A 19,180-nucleotide genomic window follows, 5' to 3' on the forward strand; every position below is an offset into this window, starting at 1 on the left:
AGGTTGCTGCTGATTCTGTAGGGAGAGCGTTAGGCAGGGAAGAAGACAAAAAAACTGCTTCTGCTGCTAGCGATTTGGCCTGCACAACACACCAGTCACTGTGTGTGCAGTGCAAGGGGAGGCTATATAGTGGTGTATCAGTGGTGTTGGTTGTTGGGCTGCCATCTAAGGCTTCCTGACATTCCTGCATTGCTGTTTACCCACTGCTCCGCAAACTGCTTTTTTAAAAGCAATCCCAATTTTTTTTTTTTGTCCTGCTGAGAAGAAAAAAAAACTGCTTCTGCTGCTAGCAATTTGGCCTGCACAACACACCAGTCACTGTGTGTGCAGTGCAAGGGGAGGCTATATTGTGGTGTATCAGTGGTGTTGGTTGTTGGGCTGCCTTTTAAGGCTTCCTGACAGGCTGGCATTGCTGTTTACCCACTGCTCTGCAAACTGCTTTTTTAAAAGCAATCCAATCTCCCTTATCCTCTAGTCACTTTTGTCACAGCTGTGCCATCGAGCCTGTCACATAGCGCTCAGATATTCATTGGGCCTCACACAATCCAAAAGTGTCCAGTGTCCAAAAGTGTGTGCAGAGATTCAAAATCTCCCTTATCCTCTAGTCACTTTGGTCACAGCTGTGCCATCGAGCCTGTCACATAGCGCTCAGATATTCATTGGGCCTCACACAATCCAAAAGTGTCCAGTGTCCAAAAGTGTGTGCAGAGATTCAAAATCTCCCTTATCCTCTAGTCACTTTGGTCACAGCTGTGCCATCGAGCCTGTGACATAGCGCTCAGATATCAGTGGGCCTCACACAATCCAAAAGTGTCCAGTGTCCAAAAGTGTGTGCAGAGATTCAAAATCTCCCTTATCCTCTAGTCACTTTGGTCACAGCTGTGCCATCGAGCCTGTCACATAGCGCTCAGATATTCATTGGGCCTCACACAATCCAAAAGTGTCCAGTGTCCAAAAGTGTGTGCAGAGATTCAAAATCTCCCTTATCCTCTAGTCACTTTGGTCACAGCTGTGCCATCGAGCCTGTCACATAGCGCTCAGATATCAATGGGCCTCACACAATCCAAAAGTGTCCAGTGTCCAAAAGTGTGTGCAGAGATTCAAAATCTCCCTTATCCTCTAGTCACTTTGGTCACAGCTGTGCCATCGAGCCTGTCACATAGCGCTCAGATATTCATTGGGCCTCACACAATCCAAAAGTGTCCAGTGTCCAAAAGTGTGTGCAGAGATTCAAAATCTCCCTTATCCTCTAGTCACTTTGGTCACAGCTGTGCCATCGAGCCTGTCACATAGCGCTCAGATATTCATTGGGCCTCACACAATCCAAAAGTGTTCAGTGTCTAAAAGTGTGTGCAGAGATTCAAAATCTCCCTTATCCTCTAGTCACTTTGGTCACAGCTGTGCCATCGAGCCTGTGACATAGCGCTCAGATATCAGTGGGCCTCACACAATCCAAAAGTGTCCAGTGTCCAAAAGTGTGTGCAGAGATTCAAAATCTCCCTTATCCTCTAGTCACTTTGGTCACAGCTGTGCCATCGAGCCTGTGACATAGCGCTCAGATATCAGTGGGCCTCACACAATCCAAAAGTGTCCAGTGTCCAAAAGTGTGTGCAGAGATTCAAAATCTCCCTTATCCTCTAGTCACTTTGGTCACAGCAGCTGTGCCATCGAGCCTGTCACATAGCGCTCAGATATTCATTGGGCCTCACACAATCCAAAAGTGTCCAGTGTCCAAAAGTGTGTGCAGAGATTCAAAATCTCCCTTATCCTCTAGTCACTTTGGTCACAGCTGTGCCATCGAGCCTGTCACATAGCGCTCAGATATCAGTGGGCCTCACACAATCCAAAAGTGTCCAGTGTCCAAAAGTGTGTGCAGAGATTCAAAATCTCCCTTATCCTCTAGTCACTTTGGTCACAGCTGTGCCATCGAGCCTGTCACATAGCGCTCAGAGATATTCATTGGGCCTCACACAATCCAAAAGTGTCCAGTGTCTAAAAGTGTGTGCAGAGATTCAAAATCTCCCTTATCCTCTAGTCACTTTGGTCACAGCTGTGCCATCGAGCCTGTCACATAGCGCTCAGATATTCATTGGGCCTCACACAATCCAAAAGTGTCCAGTGTCCAAAAGTGTGTGCAGAGATTCAAAATCTCCCTTATCCTCTAGTCACTTTGGTCACAGCTGTGCCATCGAGCCTGTGACATAGCGCTCAGATATCAGTGGGCCTCACACAATCCAAAAGTGTCCAGTGTCCAAAAGTGTGTGCAGAGATTCAAAATCTCCCTTATCCTCTAGTCACTTTGGTCACAGCTGTGCCATCGAGCCTGTCACATAGCGCTCAGATATTCATTGGGCCTCACACAATCCAAAAGTGTCCAGTGACCAAAAGTGTGTGCAGAGATTCAAAATCTCCCTTATCCTCTAGTCACTTTGGTCACAGCTGTGCCATCGAGCCTGTGACATAGCGCTCAGATATCAGTGGGCCTCACACAATCCAAAAGTGTCCAGTGTCCAAAAGTGTGTGCAGAGATTCAAAATCTCCCTTATCCTCTAGTCACTTTGGTCACAGCTGTGCCATCGAGCCTGTCACATAGCGCTCAGATATTCATTGGGCCTCACACAATCCAAAAGTGTTCAGTGTCTAAAAGTGTGTGCAGAGATTCAAAATCTCCCTTATCCTCTAGTCACTTTGGTCACAGCTGTGCCATCGAGCCTGTGACATAGCGCTCAGATATCAGTGGGCCTCACACAATCCAAAAGTGTCCAGTGTCCAAAAGTGTGTGCAGAGATTCAAAATCTCCCTTATCCTCTAGTCACTTTGGTCACAGCTGTGCCATCGAGCCTGTGACATAGCGCTCAGATATCAGTGGGCCTCACACAATCCAAAAGTGTCCAGTGTCCAAAAGTGTGTGCAGAGATTCAAAATCTCCCTTATCCTCTAGTCACTTTGGTCACAGCAGCTGTGCCATCGAGCCTGTCACATAGCGCTCAGATATTCATTGGGCCTCACACAATCCAAAAGTGTCCAGTGTCCAAAAGTGTGTGCAGAGATTCAAAATCTCCCTTATCCTCTAGTCACTTTGGTCACAGCTGTGCCATCGAGCCTGTCACATAGCGCTCAGATATCAGTGGGCCTCACACAATCCAAAAGTGTCCAGTGTCCAAAAGTGTGTGCAGAGATTCAAAATCTCCCTTATCCTCTAGTCACTTTGGTCACAGCTGTGCCATCGAGCCTGTCACATAGCGCTCAGATATTCATTGGGCCTCACACAATCCAAAAGTGTCCAGTGTCTAAAAGTGTGTGCAGAGATTCAAAATCTCCCTTATCCTCTAGTCACTTTGGTCACAGCTGTGCCATCGAGCCTGTCACATAGCGCTCAGATATTCATTGGGCCTCACACAATCCAAAAGTGTCCAGTGTCCAAAAGTGTGTGCAGAGATTCAAAATCTCCCTTATCCTCTAGTCACTTTGGTCACAGCTGTGCCATCGAGCCTGTGACATAGCGCTCAGATATCAGTGGGCCTCACACAATCCAAAAGTGTCCAGTGTCCAAAAGTGTGTGCAGAGATTCAAAATCTCCCTTATCCTCTAGTCACTTTGGTCACAGCTGTGCCATCGAGCCTGTCACATAGCGCTCAGATATTCATTGGGCCTCACACAATCCAAAAGTGTCCAGTGACCAAAAGTGTGTGCAGAGATTCAAAATCTCCCTTATCCTCTAGTCACTTTGGTCACAGCTGTGCCATCGAGCCTGTGACATAGCGCTCAGATATCAGTGGGCCTCACACAATCCAAAAGTGTCCAGTGTCCAAAAGTGTGTGCAGAGATTCAAAATCTCCCTTATCCTCTAGTCACTTTGGTCACAGCTGTGCCATCGAGCCTGTCACATAGCGCTCAGATATTCATTGGGCCTCACACAATCCAAAAGTGTCCAGTGTCTAAAAGTGTGTGCAGAGATTCAAAATCTCCCTTATCCTCTAGTCACTTTGGTCACAGCTGTGCCATCGAGCCTGTCACATAGCGCTCAGATATCAGTGGGCCTCACACAATCCAAAAGTGTCCAGTGTCCAAAAGTGTGTGCAGAGATTCAAAATCTCCCTTATCCTCTAGTCACTTTGGTTACAGCAGCTGTGCCATCGAGCCTGTCACATAGCGCTCAGATATTCATTGGGCCTCACACAATCCAAAAGTGTCCAGTGTCCAAAAGTGTGTGCAGAGATTCAAAATCTCCCTTATCCTCTAGTCACTTTGGTCACAGCTGTGCCATCGAGCCTGTCACATAGCGCTCAGATATCAGTGGGCCTCACACAATCCAAAAGTGTCCAGTGTCCACAAGTGTCTGCAGAAATTCAAAATCTCCCGTCCTATAGACACCTTGTACCTTGTTTTACATTACTATATAGTTTGTTGGATTTTGTCTACATTTCTACCAAAAATGAGGAAGGCTGGTGGAAGAGGCCGTGGAATTGGGCGGGGGTTGGCAGCTGGTAATGATGGTGTTGGTGGTGGATCTGATGGTAGTGGCAAGAGCAAAATAGGACCGAATGCAGGAGGTGTTGAGCCTGCGTCATCGTCTGGCTACATAATGCCTCGAACGCTTAGTTTTCTAGGAGTTGGCAAACCGCTTTTAAAGCCAGAGCATCAGGAAAAAGTTTTGTCTTACATTGCTGACTCAGCCTCCAGCTCTATCGCCTCCTCTTCTTCAGTTGTAAAAAGTAAAAGCACTGAGTCGTCATTGGAGGCTCATGTTCATGAACCACACCTTTCCTTGTGTCCTTCACCCCAACCAAGACTGAAGGATGACGCAGGCCATACTACTGATTACTCCATGGAGCTGTTTTCACATACCATGCCTGGATTATCAAGTGAAATGGTGAATTACCCAGGCCAAGATGAATCTGACATGGAGTGCACTGATGCACAGCCGCTGATGGATGATTCTGCTGGTACATTCACTCAGAGCACTACATTGTCCTCGCAGTGTACAGAGCCAGATTCTGACCCTGATGAGACTCAGGTGCCCCTTCCCGCACACTATACCACCATACACGGTGACACAGAGGAAGGTGCACATGACATTGAAGAGGAGGTGATGGATGACCCAGTTGTTGACCCAGATTGGTATCCATTGGGGGAAGAGGGTGCTGCTTCCAATAGCTCAGATGAGGAGCATCCACAGCAGACATCGACATCGCAACAGCTGTTATCTGGCAGGCCCGGAGCACTCCAAAGACAGGTTCCAAACATCAAAAGAGTTGCTGGACAGCTTGTCCAGAGGGTCAAAAGATCACAGCGTGCTAGGCCGCAAAATGTCTGCCAAAGTAGGAAGAGTGCAATGTGGCACTTTTTTGAAGAAAATCCTCATGATCAGGCCAAGGTTATCTGTAAGAAGTGCGCAAAGACCTTTAGCCGAGGGAAAAATCTGAAAAATTTGAATACCAGTTGCATGCTTAGACATTTAACCAGCATGCACTTGCAAGCGTGGACACAACACCAAACCTCAAGTGCCACATGTGCAACTGATCACAACGAAGGTAGTCAGCAACGCTACATTGTTTCCCCCACTGTAAGCCCACCGGTTAGCACAGCAGCAAATGTTGAGGTGTCGTTGCAAGGCCACAGCAGTCAGGGAATCCCACTGTTATATTGTCACGAGGGCTTAGTTCAACTAAGGCTGAAATACCCGGGGCCCCTGTGGTGTCCCTTTTACAAGGGGAAACCCTGTCTGACCCTCAACCCAGGGTTTTTGCTGAAGGTGCAAATGCCTGAGCCTCCGACCTTTCCTTATCTCCTGCTCAGCCCTGCACTTAACCCTCCACCCTCCACCCAGTGAGGAGTCACACCACCAAAGCTCCCACACAAATAATGACAGACAGGGAGAACTTTAACTGCCCTGCGCCACACTCACACAGGAATAAACAGTAATGTGAACAGGGCACAACTAAACACAAAAATGGGAAGGAGAAAGGATAACGACGGATCATACGACACCAGATATGAATCTCTCTCTCTTGAACACCTCCACTCCAGACCGGAACCACTTGGTATGAAACACAAGCTATAATCGGCGACGCCCATATGCCAGTAAGACTATTTAAAGACCGTGGGCGTGACTAACCTTCCAACCTGGTCTCCAGCAGGGTTAACCCCCGAGAGCCTGAAGATCAAGCCGGCGCCACTGAGGCTATAGTGGCTGGAGGTGGAACTACCTCTGCCTGCCGGACGCTGTGGTGTGAACAGCGTCCGACATGACAGTACCCCGTCTTCTACGAGGGACCCCAGGGCCCTCAAGACTCATAGGACCCGGCTTGTCCGGATGACGACGGTGAAAAGAACTGACCAGCCGATCCGCATGTATGTCTGAGGCTGGAACCCAAGACCTCTCCTCCGGACCATACCCCCGCCAGTGCACCAAATACTGAAGAGTACGGCGTACTACACGAGAGTCCACTACCTTGGCGACCTCGAACTCTAAATCGCCATCCACCATGACTGGAGGTGGCATTGGCGTCGTGTCCACCAAGCCTACCACCTTTTTCAATAAAGCCCTGTGAAAAACGTTATGTATTCTGTACACCGCAGGAAGTTCCAACCGATAAGCCACTGGGTTAATGATGGCAGAAATCCTAAAAGGCCCAATAAACCTTGGACCCAGTTTTAAAGATGGGATTTTGAGTTTTATGTTCTTCGTAGCTAACCACACCCATTCACCCACACACAGGTCCGGACCTGGCACGCGTCTACTGTCAGCCACCCGTTTGTACCTGGCACTCATGCTCAACAAACGCTGTTTCACCCGCCTCCAGACTGATGACAATTGGGCTCCTAGCTGATCCTCCTCCGGGACACCCCCGGAGTCACCCTGACGTAAGGTACAAAACTGAGGATGTTGACCGTACACACAAAAGAATGGAGACTCTCCTGATGACTCTTGGCGGTGATTATTTAACGCGAATTCGGCCAGAGGAAGGAAAGTAGACCACTCCTCCTGGTTGTCGGACACAAAGCATCGTAAATACTGTTCTAGATTTTGGTTCATGCGCTCAGTTTGTCCATTAGACTGTGGATGAAACGCCGATGAATGTGACAACTTGATCCCCAACCTTGAGCAAAAAGCTTTCCAAAACCTCGCCACAAATTGCGTACCCCTATCAGATACTATGTCAGACGGTACTCCGTGGAGTCTGACCACCTCCTTCACAAATACCTGAGCCAACGTCTTAGCATTGGGCAAAGAAGACAACGCCACAAAATGCGCCATCTTTGAAAAACGGTCAACCACCACCAGGATGACCGTGTTCCCTGCCGAGGCTGGCAAGTCAGTGATGAAATCCATGGAGATTTCTGTCCATGGCCTATTGGGTACCCCCAGAGGCTGTAGCGTGCCAGCAGGACGGGTTCGGGGTGACTTAGCCCTAGCGCACGTGATGCAAGCTGCCACGTACGAGACCACGTCCTGCCGGATTTTGGGCCACCAGAAACGACGCGATACCAGCTCTAAGGTGCCCTTCACCCCTGGGTGACCAGCCAGTACCGAATCGTGGTGTTCCTTCAACACCTTAAGCCGAAGATGCAGGGGTACAAATGATTTGTTGGCAGGAAGACCTGGTGGTACCTCCTCTTGGGCCTCGGCAATCTCCGCCTCTACCTCAGTCGTGAGAGCCGAGACCACTACCCCTTTCTGGAGGATGGGTACCGGCTCTTCCTGAGGTTCTCCCCCCGGAAAACACCTAGACAAAGCATCCGCCTTGGTGTTTTTAGCCCCGGGACGGTACGTCACACGAAAATTGAAACGAGTAAAAAACAATGCCCAGCGAGCCTGCCTAGGAGACAGACGCTTGGCCGACTCCAGGTAGAGCAGATTCTTATGGTCAGTGATAACTGTGACCTGGTGAGCCGCCCCCTCCAAGAAGTGTCGCCATTCCTCAAAAGCCAGTTTGATGGCCAACAACTCCCTGTTGCCGATATCATAATTCCGTTCGGCCGGCGACAGCTTCTTGGAGAAGTAGGCGCATGGATGCATCTCCTCCGACGCATCAACCTCTACCACAAAAGGTTTAGTCACGTCTGGTTGCACCAGAATGGGGGCTGAAGCAAAACTATTCTTCAGACGCTCAAATGCACGTATAGCCACCTCAGGCCAGTTCGCCAGATCGGCACCCTTTTTTGTCATGTCCGTGAGCGGTTTGGCGACAGTCGAAAAGTGTTTTATAAATTTCCTATAATAATTCGCAAAGCCAAGGAACCGCTGGAGTGCTTTCAGACTCTCCGGCCTCTCCCATTGCAGCACCGCTTGCACCTTAGCGGTGTCCATTTTAAAACCGGCTGCGGACACAATATATCCCAAAAAGGGCAACTCCTGGACAAAAAATAAACATTTTTCCAGCTTAGCATAGAGCTGGTTCTCCCGGAGCAACTGTAACACCTGCCTAACATGCTCCAAATGAGTGTCCCGATCGCTAGAATAAATGAGGATATCATCCAGGTATACAATCACAAATCTCCCCAGGACATGAGCAAATACATCATTAATAAAATGTTGGAAAATGGCAGGCGCGGTGGTCAACCCAAACGGCATAACCAGACTCTCAAAATGACCCTCAGGAGTGTTAAACGCCGTCTTCCACTCATCCCCCTGACGGACCCTTATGAGGTTATATGCCCCCCTGAGGTCCAGCTTGGAAAACCATTTCGCCCCCGCTACCTGGTTGAACAAATCCGGGATCAACGGCATTGGGTAGGGATCACGGATAGTAATCTGGTTTAACTCTCGGAAATCCAGACACGGGCGTAACCCCCCATCTTTCTTCTTAATGAAGAAAAACCCCGCGGCTACAGGCGAGGACGAAGGCCGGATGTGACCTTTGCTCAGACTCTCCGCGATGTAGTCTTTCAGAGCCTGTCTCTCAGGACCAGAAATATTAAACATCCTGGCCTTAGGTAATTTGGCCCCGGGTTTTAACCTAATCGCACAGTCATAGGCTCTATGTGGAGGCAGTTCTGAGCAACCCTTCTCAGAGAAAACATCCGCGAAATCCTGCAAAGCCTCCGGCAGGCTGGGCGTCACGGCGGACACACATGTGGCCAAGCAATTGTCTTGGCAGAAACCACTCCATTGTACTATGTCCTGAGTTTTCCAATCAATTACCGGGTTGTGCCTGGACAGCCATGGAAAACCCAGGACCATTTGAGCTGGGAGATTACGGAGGACCCTACATGTAACCGACTCAGAATGTAGGACCCCAATGTGGAGTTTCACCTCTGCCACAAACTCAGTAATCTCCCCTTGAGGGAGGGGAACAGCATTAATGGTCACCACCTGTATGGGGTGAGGAAGTTTTTCGATCTTAAACCCGGCGGTGTGTCCAAACTCCTCATCTATGAGATTGGTGGCGGAACCGCTATCCACAAATACTAATATAGGTAGCTCTCTGCCGGCGATAATAACCTTGGCAGGGAGCATACATTGAGATACCATCATGGAGGATATGCATACGCTCAGTTGGGTCTCCTCCATACCCTCTGAGCTTAACAGTTTTCCGCCGGTGTGACCCTCTTAGGTAGTACCGGGCAAACGTTAACATAATGACCTCCTTTACCACAGTAGAAACATGCTCCGGGCTTCCGGAATCCCGGAGCGCGAGGCTGAACCTGTGCCACGCCAGCAATCTGCATAAGTTCAGGGGACTCAACTACTTCAACCACACCTGCACCTCTGTTTTCCCCCAGAGGTAGCGTCTCCTGTGCCCCCTGACGAAAACGGCGATCAATACGTATCACCAAACTCATGGCAGACTCCAATGATGCCGGAGTCTCATACATCAGGAGGGCTTGTTTCACCCTCCCTGATACCCCATGAATAAACTGGCTCCGCAGTGCTGGGTCATTCCACTGTGTGTCTACAGCCCAGCGGCGAAATTCCGAACAATAGTCTTCCGCCAAGCGCTCCCCCTAGCGGAGGGCGCGGATTTTAGATTCCGCTAGAGCCAGTCGGTCAGGGTCATCGTAAATGAGCCCGAGGGCAGAAAAAACATTATCGACCGAATGAAATGTAGCAGAGTCAGCTGGTAAGGAAAATGCCCATGCTTGGGGGTCACCACTCAGTAATGACAACACCAGCCCTACTCGCTGGGCCTCATTACCTGAGGATATTGGCCGCATGCGGAAGTATAATTTGCAGGCCTCCCGAAATGCGACAAATTTGCTGCGATCGCCTGAAAATCGTTCTGGCAGCGGAAACTTCGGCTCTGCACCGATACCTGCAGATGCCGTTTGCACCTTTGCTACTACCAGGCCCTGCTGCTGAACTGCCCCTTTCAACTCGGAGACCTGTATGGACAGCGCCGCCAACTGGCGGGTTATGGAATCTAATGGATCCATGGACTCCTGAAAAAATGTGGGCCGATTATAATGTCACGAGGGCTTAGTTCAACTAAGGCTGAAATACCCGGGGCCCCTGTGGTGTCCCTTTTACTAGGGGAAACCCTGTCTGACCCTCAACCCAGGGTTTTTGCTGAAGGTGCAAATGCCTGAGCCTCCGACCTTTCCTTATCTCCTGCTCAGCCCTGCACTTAACCCTCCACCCTCCACCCAGTGAGGAGTCACACCACCAAAGCTCCCACACAAATAATGACAGACAGGGAGAACTTAAACTGCACTGCGCCACACTCACACAGGAATAAACAGTAATGTGAACAGGGCACAACTAAACACAAAAATGGGAAGGAGAAAGGATAACGACGGATCATACGACACCAGATATGAATCTCTCTCTCTTGAACACCTCCACTCCAGACCGGAACCACTTGGTATGAAACACAAGCTATAATCGGCGACGCCCATATGCCAGTAAGACTATTTAAAGACCGTGGGCGTGACTAACCTTCCAATCTGGTCTCCAGCAGGAATAACCCCCGAGAGCCTGAAGATCAAGCCGGCGCCACTGAGGCTATAGTGGCTGGAGGTGGAACTACCTCTGCCTGCCGGACGCTGTGGTGTGAACAGCGTCCGACATGACATATATCAACGAAAGACTGATTCTAGGCCATCAGAAAGAACACCAACTCCATCACCATCATCAACCCTCTCTCAGTCCGCCCTGTCCACCGCTACTTCCACCATATGCAGCTCTCAAGTCCAGCTCACCCTCCCAGACACTATGAGTAGGTCAACAAAGTACTCAGTCTCTCATCCGCGTACACTGGGTTTGAACGCCCACATTGCCAAACTAATCTCGTTTGAGATGATGCCCTTTCGGTTGGTGGAAAGCACAGCTTTCCGCGAACTCATGGCCTATGCAGTACCACGCTATGACCTACCCAGTCGCCACTTCTTCTCTCGCAAAGCCATCCCAGCCCTCCACCATCATGTGAAAGACCGCATTGTCCATGCACTCAAGCAGTCAGTGAGCGGAAAGGTGCACCTCACAACTGATGCATGGTCCAGTCGGCATGGCCAGGGCCGTTACGTGTCCATCACTGCGCACTGGGCTAATGTGGTGGATGCAGGGTCCACAGGGGACAGCGGTGGTGGGACAGTGCTGCCTAGCCCACGGTATAGGAAACAGTTGGCTGTAGGCGTTCGACCCTCCTCCTCCTCCTCCAGAAGCGAAAGCTCGTCCACAGAGCGCAGTCGTACGAGCACTCCATCTGCAGCTGCCACTGTTGCACACGATGTGTCCCCCTATCGAGCAGCTAGTGGAAAGCGTCAGCAGGCTGTGTTGCAGATGATGTGTTTGGGCAACAGACACACCGCCGAGGTGCTGGCCGAGTACTTGAAGCGACAAACTGAGTCATGGCTGGGCAGTGTACATCTTGAGGCAGGCAAGGTAGTTAGTGATAACGGACGTAATTTTGTGGCAGCCATAGCCCTTTCAAAACTCAGCCACATACCTTGCTTGGCTCACACCTTGAACCTGGTGGTGCAGTGCTTCCTCAAAAATTATCCGGAGTTAACAGTCCTGCTCCAGAAGGTGCGAAGACTGTGCGCGCACATCCGCCGGTCGCCTGTACACTCCGTTCGTATGCAGAAGCTGCAGCGATTGCTCCAACCTTCCCAACCACCGCCTCATTATCGACATTGCAACAAGGTGGAACTCCACCCTGCACATGGTGGAGCGGCTGTGCGAGCAGAGACATGCCATAATGCATTTGTGGGAGGATACACGGCCAGGCACTTTGAGAGCAGACATGGAGTTGACAGGTGTGCAGTGGTCGAAGCTGAAAGACCTCTGTAAAGTCCTTCAGTGTTTTGAGGAATGCACACGGCTGGTAAGCGCAGACGACGCCATCCTAAGCAGGAGCATCCCACTTATGCGTCTGCTCATGCAAACTTTGACGCACCTTAAGGAGCAGGCGTCTGCAGCCAATGTTGATGAGTAGGAAGAGGAGGAGGGAATCCTTGATGACATTCAGCCATTGTCTGCTCAGGGACCTCTCCTGGACGAGGTGGAGGAAGAAGAGGAGGAGGAGGATGATGATGGGGATGATTACTTAGGGGAGGAGGATGCATCTCGTGGGGCAAGTGAAAATGTTGGCGTGGCAAGGTCTGGTACAGGGTTTGTGCGTGACTGGAGGGATGTGGATTTGCCAGAAAGTGCTCCTCCACCCAGCACTCGCAGTGCATCATTGACACCGGGAACATTGGCCCAGATGTCAGATTATGCCTTGCAGATCCTAAAAAGGGACCCCCACATTGCCAAAATGATGAACGATGACGACTACTGGTTGGCCAGCATCCTGGATCCACGCTATAATGGCAAATTACAAAACATCATGCCACAGGAGAACCTTGACCTAATATTGGCTAATAAACAAGCAACTCTGGTAAATCGGTTGCTTGAGGCATTCCCAGCACACAGCAGCGGTGATGGTTCTCACACGAGCCGTACGGGCCGGGGGCAGCTTGGCAGAGGTGATCGTGGTGCACACAGCAGAAGTGGCGTTGGAGACAGGGGTTTCATGACAATGTTGTGGACTGATTTTTCAAATACCGCTCACACAACTGGTAATACTGCATCGATGGAAAGTGACAGGAGACAGCAGTTGTCAACTATGGTTACAAACTACTTTTCCTCCCATATCGATGTTCTCCCACACAGGTCATTCCCCTTTGACTATTGGGCCGCTAAACTGGACACCTGGCCTGAATTGGCCCAATATGCCTTACAGGAGCTCGCTTGCCCAGCTGCAAGTGTGCTATCGGAAAGAGTCTTCAGTGCAGCTGGATCAATCCTGACAGAAAAAAGGACCCGTCTGTCAACCCAAAATGTGGATGATCTAACCTTCATTAAAATGAACCATGCATGGGTTTCCAAGGATTTTGTCCCACCTTCCCCTGATGACACATAGGGTGACAGAAAAATGGCTTGCTTTGGTCCACCTCTTCCTGGGACTTCACCTATTTCGCCTTTTGCATCAGCTGAATGTCCAACATCAACATATGCCACTTTCTAAAACTCCCTAACTGTGCTGCCTCCCCCCCATGGCCGGGGTCACCACCTAGCGCACGACACCGTGCGAGTGCCGTTGCCCTGGACAGGTGGGTAGGCCGACTCTTGGGCGCGGGCACTGGCACAGGGTCCCTCATAGTGCAATCAAGTGTCTCTGACGGTGGTGGTGCACACCCGCCGTCAGACACACCGCTGTACTATGAGGGGCCCAGTGCCAGTACCGACGCCCACGAGTGGGCCCCCCTTGCTTGGGCAGGGCCCCAGCATTTGCAATCTTTACCTCTCCCTGCTCCTCCGCTGTGTAATCTGGGCCGTCAAATCCATACTGTGCCTGACACCGTCTGAGCCTGCCTCCTGATGTATAGACATATATTTTGAATGTGTACGCTATCCATACATGTTATCCGGGGAAACGGTACCCTTTCTAACCTTTGTGCAATCACGTGCAATCCATACTGGGCCTAACACCGTCTGAGCCTGCCTCCTGATGTATAGACATATATTTTGAATGTGTACGCTATCCATACATGTTATCTGGGGATACGGTACCCTTTCTAACCTTTGTGCAATCACGTGCAATCCATACTGGGCCTAACACCGTCTGAGCCTGCCTCCTGAGACATATATTTTGAATGTGTACGCTATCCATACATGTTATCCGGGGAAACAGTACCCTTTCTAACCTTTGTGCAATCACGTGCAATCCATACTGGGCCTAACACCGTCTGAGCCTGCCTCCTGATGTATAGACATATATTTTGAATGTGTACGCTATCCATACATGTTATCCGGGGAAACGGTACCCTTTCTAACCTTTGTGCAATCACGTGCAATCCATGCTGGGCCTAACACCGTCTGAGCCTGCCTCCTGATGTATAGACATATATTTTGAATGTGTACGCTATCCATACATGTTATCCGGGGATACGGTACCCTTTCTAACCTTTGTGCAATCACGTGCAATCCATACTGGGCCTAACACCGTCTGAGCCTGCCTCCTGATGTATAGACATATATTTTGAATGTGTACGCTATCCATACATGTTATCTGGGGATACGGTACCCTTTCTAACCTTTGTGCAATCACGTGCAATCCATACTGGGCCTAACACCGTCTGAGCCTGCCTCCTGATGTATAGACATATATTTTGAATGTGTACGCTATCCATACATGTTATCCGGGGAAACGGTACCCTTTCTAACCTTTGTGCAATCACGTGCAATCCATGCTGGGCCTAACACCGTCTGAGCCTGCCTCCTGATGTATAGACATATATTTTGAATGTGTACGCTATCCATACATGTTATCCGGGGATACGGTACCCTTTCTAACCTTTGTGCAATCACGTGCAATCCATACGGGGCCTAACACCGTCTGAGCCTGCCTCCTGATGTATAGACATATATTTTGAATGTGTACGCTATCCATACATGTTATCCGGGGATACGGTACCCTTTCTAACCTTTGTGCAATCACGTGCAATCCATACTGGGCCTAACACCGTCTGAGCCTGCCTCCTGATGTATAGACATATATTTTGAATGTGTACGCTATCCATACATGTTATCTGGGGATACGGTACCCTTTCTAACCTTTGTGCAATCACGTGCAATCCATACTGGGCCTAACACCGTCTGAGCCTGCCTCCTGATGTATAGACATATATTTTGAATGTGTACGCTATCCATACATGTTATCCGGGGAAACGGTACCCTTTCTAACCTTTGTGCAATCACGTGCAATCCATGCTGGGCCTAACACCGTCTGAGCCTGCCTCCTGATGTATAGACATATATTTTGAATGTGTACGCTATCCATACATGTTATCCGGGGATACGGTACCCTTTCTAACCTTTGTGCAATCACGTGCAATCCATACTGGGCCTAACACCGTCTGAGCCTGCCTCCTGATGTATAGACATATATTTTGAATGTGTACGCTATCCATACATGTTATCTGGGGATACGGTACCCTTTCTAACCTTTGTGCAATCACGTGCAATCCATACTGGGCCTAACACCGTCTGAGCCTGCCTCCTGAGACATATATTTTGAATGTGTACGCTATCCATACATGTTATCCGGAGAAACGGTACCCTTTCTAACCTTTGTGCAATCACGTGCAATCCATACTGGGCCTAACACCGTCTGAGCCTGCCTCCTGAGACATATATTTTGAATGTGTACGCTATCCATACATGTTATCTGGGGATACGGTACCCTTTCTAACCTTTGTGCAATCACGTGCAATCCATACTGGGCCTAACACCGTCTGAGCCTGCCTCCTGAGACATATATTTTGAATGTGTACGCTATCCATACATGTTATCTGGGGATACGGTACCCTTTCTAACCTTTGTGCAATCACGTGCAATCCATACTGGGCCTAACACCGTCTGAGCCTGCCTCCTGAGACATATATTTTGAATGTGTACGCTATCCATACATGTTATCTGGGGATACGGTACCCTTTCTAACCTTTGTGCAATCACGTGCAATCCATACTGGGCCTAACACCGTCTGAGCCTGCCTCCTGATGTATAGACATATATTTTGAATGTGTACGCTATCCATACATGTTATCCGGGGAAACGGTACCCTTTCTAACCTTTGTGCAATCACGTGCAATCCATACTGGGCCTAACACCGTCTGAGCCTGCCTCCTGAGACATATATTTTGAATGTGTACGCTATCCATACATGTTATCCGGGGAAACGGTACCCTTCCTAACCTTTGTGCAATCACGTGCAATCCATACTGGGCCTAACACCGTCTGAGCCTGCCTCCTGAGACATATATTTTGAATGTGTACGCTATCCATACATGTTATCCGGGGAAACGGTACCCTTTCTAACCTTTGTGCAATCACGTGCAATCCATACTGGGCCTAACACCGTCTGAGCCTGCCTCCTGATGTATAGACATATATTTTGAATGTGTACGCTATCCATACATGTTATCTGGGGATACGGTACCCTTTCTCACCTTTGTGCAATCACGTGTAATCCATACTGGGCGTGAGAACGGCTGGCGAGCTGTTAAGCAAGCTACAGCACCTGTGGTTTGCACACGTAAGTTTTTCATTTTTTCAGGAATGACGGTTAGGCCTAATTCCGGAACTGCGGTTGACCTGCACTTACTGGGAAATCATTGTTCGCGGGTAATAATTGTAATCAGTGATCTCCATCACTTACGTTGTTCAGCGGGTTATCTGCACCTGTAAGCGACAAACGCTGGCCTTTTCAGTGTAGCGCACATGCAGCCACGGACATGTAAGGGCATGACACACCAGTTATTGGCCAATCTCATGTGCCAGAGCCTCACGTGTCCCTCTAGTAAGCCGGACTCGGACCGCGGGGCATGACGGAGTCTCGTTCGTTAACGGAATTAAGCTTGCAATATGTGCATCTGTTCTGTAGCTGGCATGGTTGAGGTTTCCCAGGTGGAGTCAAATTTAACCGTAGGCTCCACTCCTGGTGGTGCCCTTCTGGACATTCCTTTAAGGTTCAGCTTTGCAACCATACTGCCCACGTAAAACAAACACTTTGCCTTCATGAACGCTGTTTGGAGGGTCATGACTCGTGGGAATAACGCCGCCCAATCAGTTAACCTGCTAGAGAGATCCTTCGTTGCTCCCAAGCATGACATCACACTCCCTAGGAAGAAGGTAATGCCACTGTGGCGACCGTACTCCTGGGGGCGACACAAGTGCACTGATGCCCAGCCACTGCTCGATGAATCTGCTGGTACATTGACCCAGACCACTACATTCCCCTCGCATGCTACACGACCTGAATCTGACCCTGATGAAACTCAGGTTACCCTTCCCATATACAGTTCCATCTTACACGGTGACAAAGAGGAAGCTACAGATGAAAGTGCAGGTTCGGCCCACCCGCCATCAGACACACCACCGTACTATCAGGGGCCCTGTGCCAGTGCCGTCGCCAACGAGTGGGCCCCCCCTGCTTGCCCAGGATCACAGCACTTGCAAAGTTGAAATACTGTGCAGTGAGATGGAAGATGGGGACGATGAGGAGTCCAGACAAGTACAGGGATTCCCTAGCGAGGAGACTTATTTGATTGTTTTCAATGTTGGGACAGCAATTTTTGGGGAGCACTATACTCTGGAGAATGATAGATGGGGCCCACCATACACTGGAACATTCCAAAGGTGGACATCAGACACTGGAGCAGCATTTACAGGGCCCATTATACACTAGAGCATTAGAAATGGGGCCCATTATGTTTGGAGCATTATTTGGGCCCATAAGACAGTGGAGCTTCATCCATGGGGACCAACATATACTGTAGCATTATGTGGAGTTCATCATATACTGTTTCAAACATTATATGGGACCAATGATTCTGTATGGAGAAATAGATGGGCCTCGTCATTAGATGTAAAAAGTGAGGTATTTTTCATTGTACTATACCGCTATTTCTCTGCCGTATCGGAGCATGATGAGTTGTGGTATGTGTTAAAGGGGCGCTCTTTCGCCCAGGGCACATGAAAACCTGCAGCCAGCCCTCCCCCCCACAACTTTAGCCAAATAACCCCCATTTTTCAGTGCGTAACTTGTATTATGAAGTTAATTAAGGTTGACAAGCTTAAGTAAGAAGAATTGATGTTTTTGGCATTCAAATGGGCACTGTAGGTGCGTTTCCTGTCCTCCTCTCACTGCCGACTTTTATTCCCCATTGACTTACATTGGGTTTCGTGTTTCGGGACGACCCCGACTTTTCCCTATAATCGGACGATCTTGCTCGACCCGACTTTTGGAAAAGTCGGGTTTCACGAAACGAAACACGACCCTAAAAAACCAAAAGTCGCTCAACTCTAGTAATTACCATGACTGAACGAACTGCCCCTTTCAGAAAATGACAACACTTTTCAAAAGCCCACTTAATTGCAAAGAGTTTCCTGTTACCAATGTCATAGTTTTTGTCAATGGACGATAGTTTATTAGAAAAATTTACACACGGATGTGATTTACTCAGACATGCACCCTGCGATAATACAGCCTCCACTTACACTTCAGGCGCATCAACTTTTTCAATAAATGGCTGAGTGGGGTCAAGCTGTATTATTATTATTTATTATTATAGCACCATTTACTCCATGACGCTTTACATGTGAGGAGGGGTATACATAATACATACAAGTACAGTAATCTTAAACAATACAAGTCACGACTGGTACAGGATGAGAGAGGACCCTGCCCGCGAAGGCTCACAATCTACAAGGAATGGGTGAGGATACAGTAGGCGAGGGTAGAGCTGGTCGTGCAGCGGTTAGGTGGATCGGTGGTTACTGCAGGTTGTAGGCTTGTCGAAAGAGGTAGGTCTTCAGGTTATTTTTGAAGGTTTCCTTGGTAGGCGAGAGTCTGATATGTTGTGGTAGAGAGTTCCAGAGTAGGGGGGATGAGCGGGAGAAGTCTTGTATGCGATTATGGGAAGAGGAGATAAGAGGGGAGTACAGAAGGAGATCTTGTGAGGATCGGAGGTTTCGTGCAGGTAAGTATTGGGAGACGAGGTCACAGATGTATGGAGGACTCAGGTTGTGGATGGCTTTGTATGTCATGATTAGGGTTTTGAACTGGAGTCTTTGGGTAATGGGGAGCCAGTGCAGGGATTGACAGAGGGGAGAGGCCAGGGAATAGCGGGGGAACAGGTGGATTAGTCAGGAAGCAGATTTTAGAATAGATTGGAGGGGTGCGAGAGTGTT

This window comes from Dendrobates tinctorius, unplaced genomic scaffold (genome assembly GCF_039654945.1).
Source record: "Dendrobates tinctorius isolate UK_male_01 unplaced genomic scaffold, ASM3965494v1 ptg000102l, whole genome shotgun sequence".
Taxonomy (NCBI): Eukaryota; Metazoa; Chordata; class Amphibia; order Anura; family Dendrobatidae; genus Dendrobates; species Dendrobates tinctorius.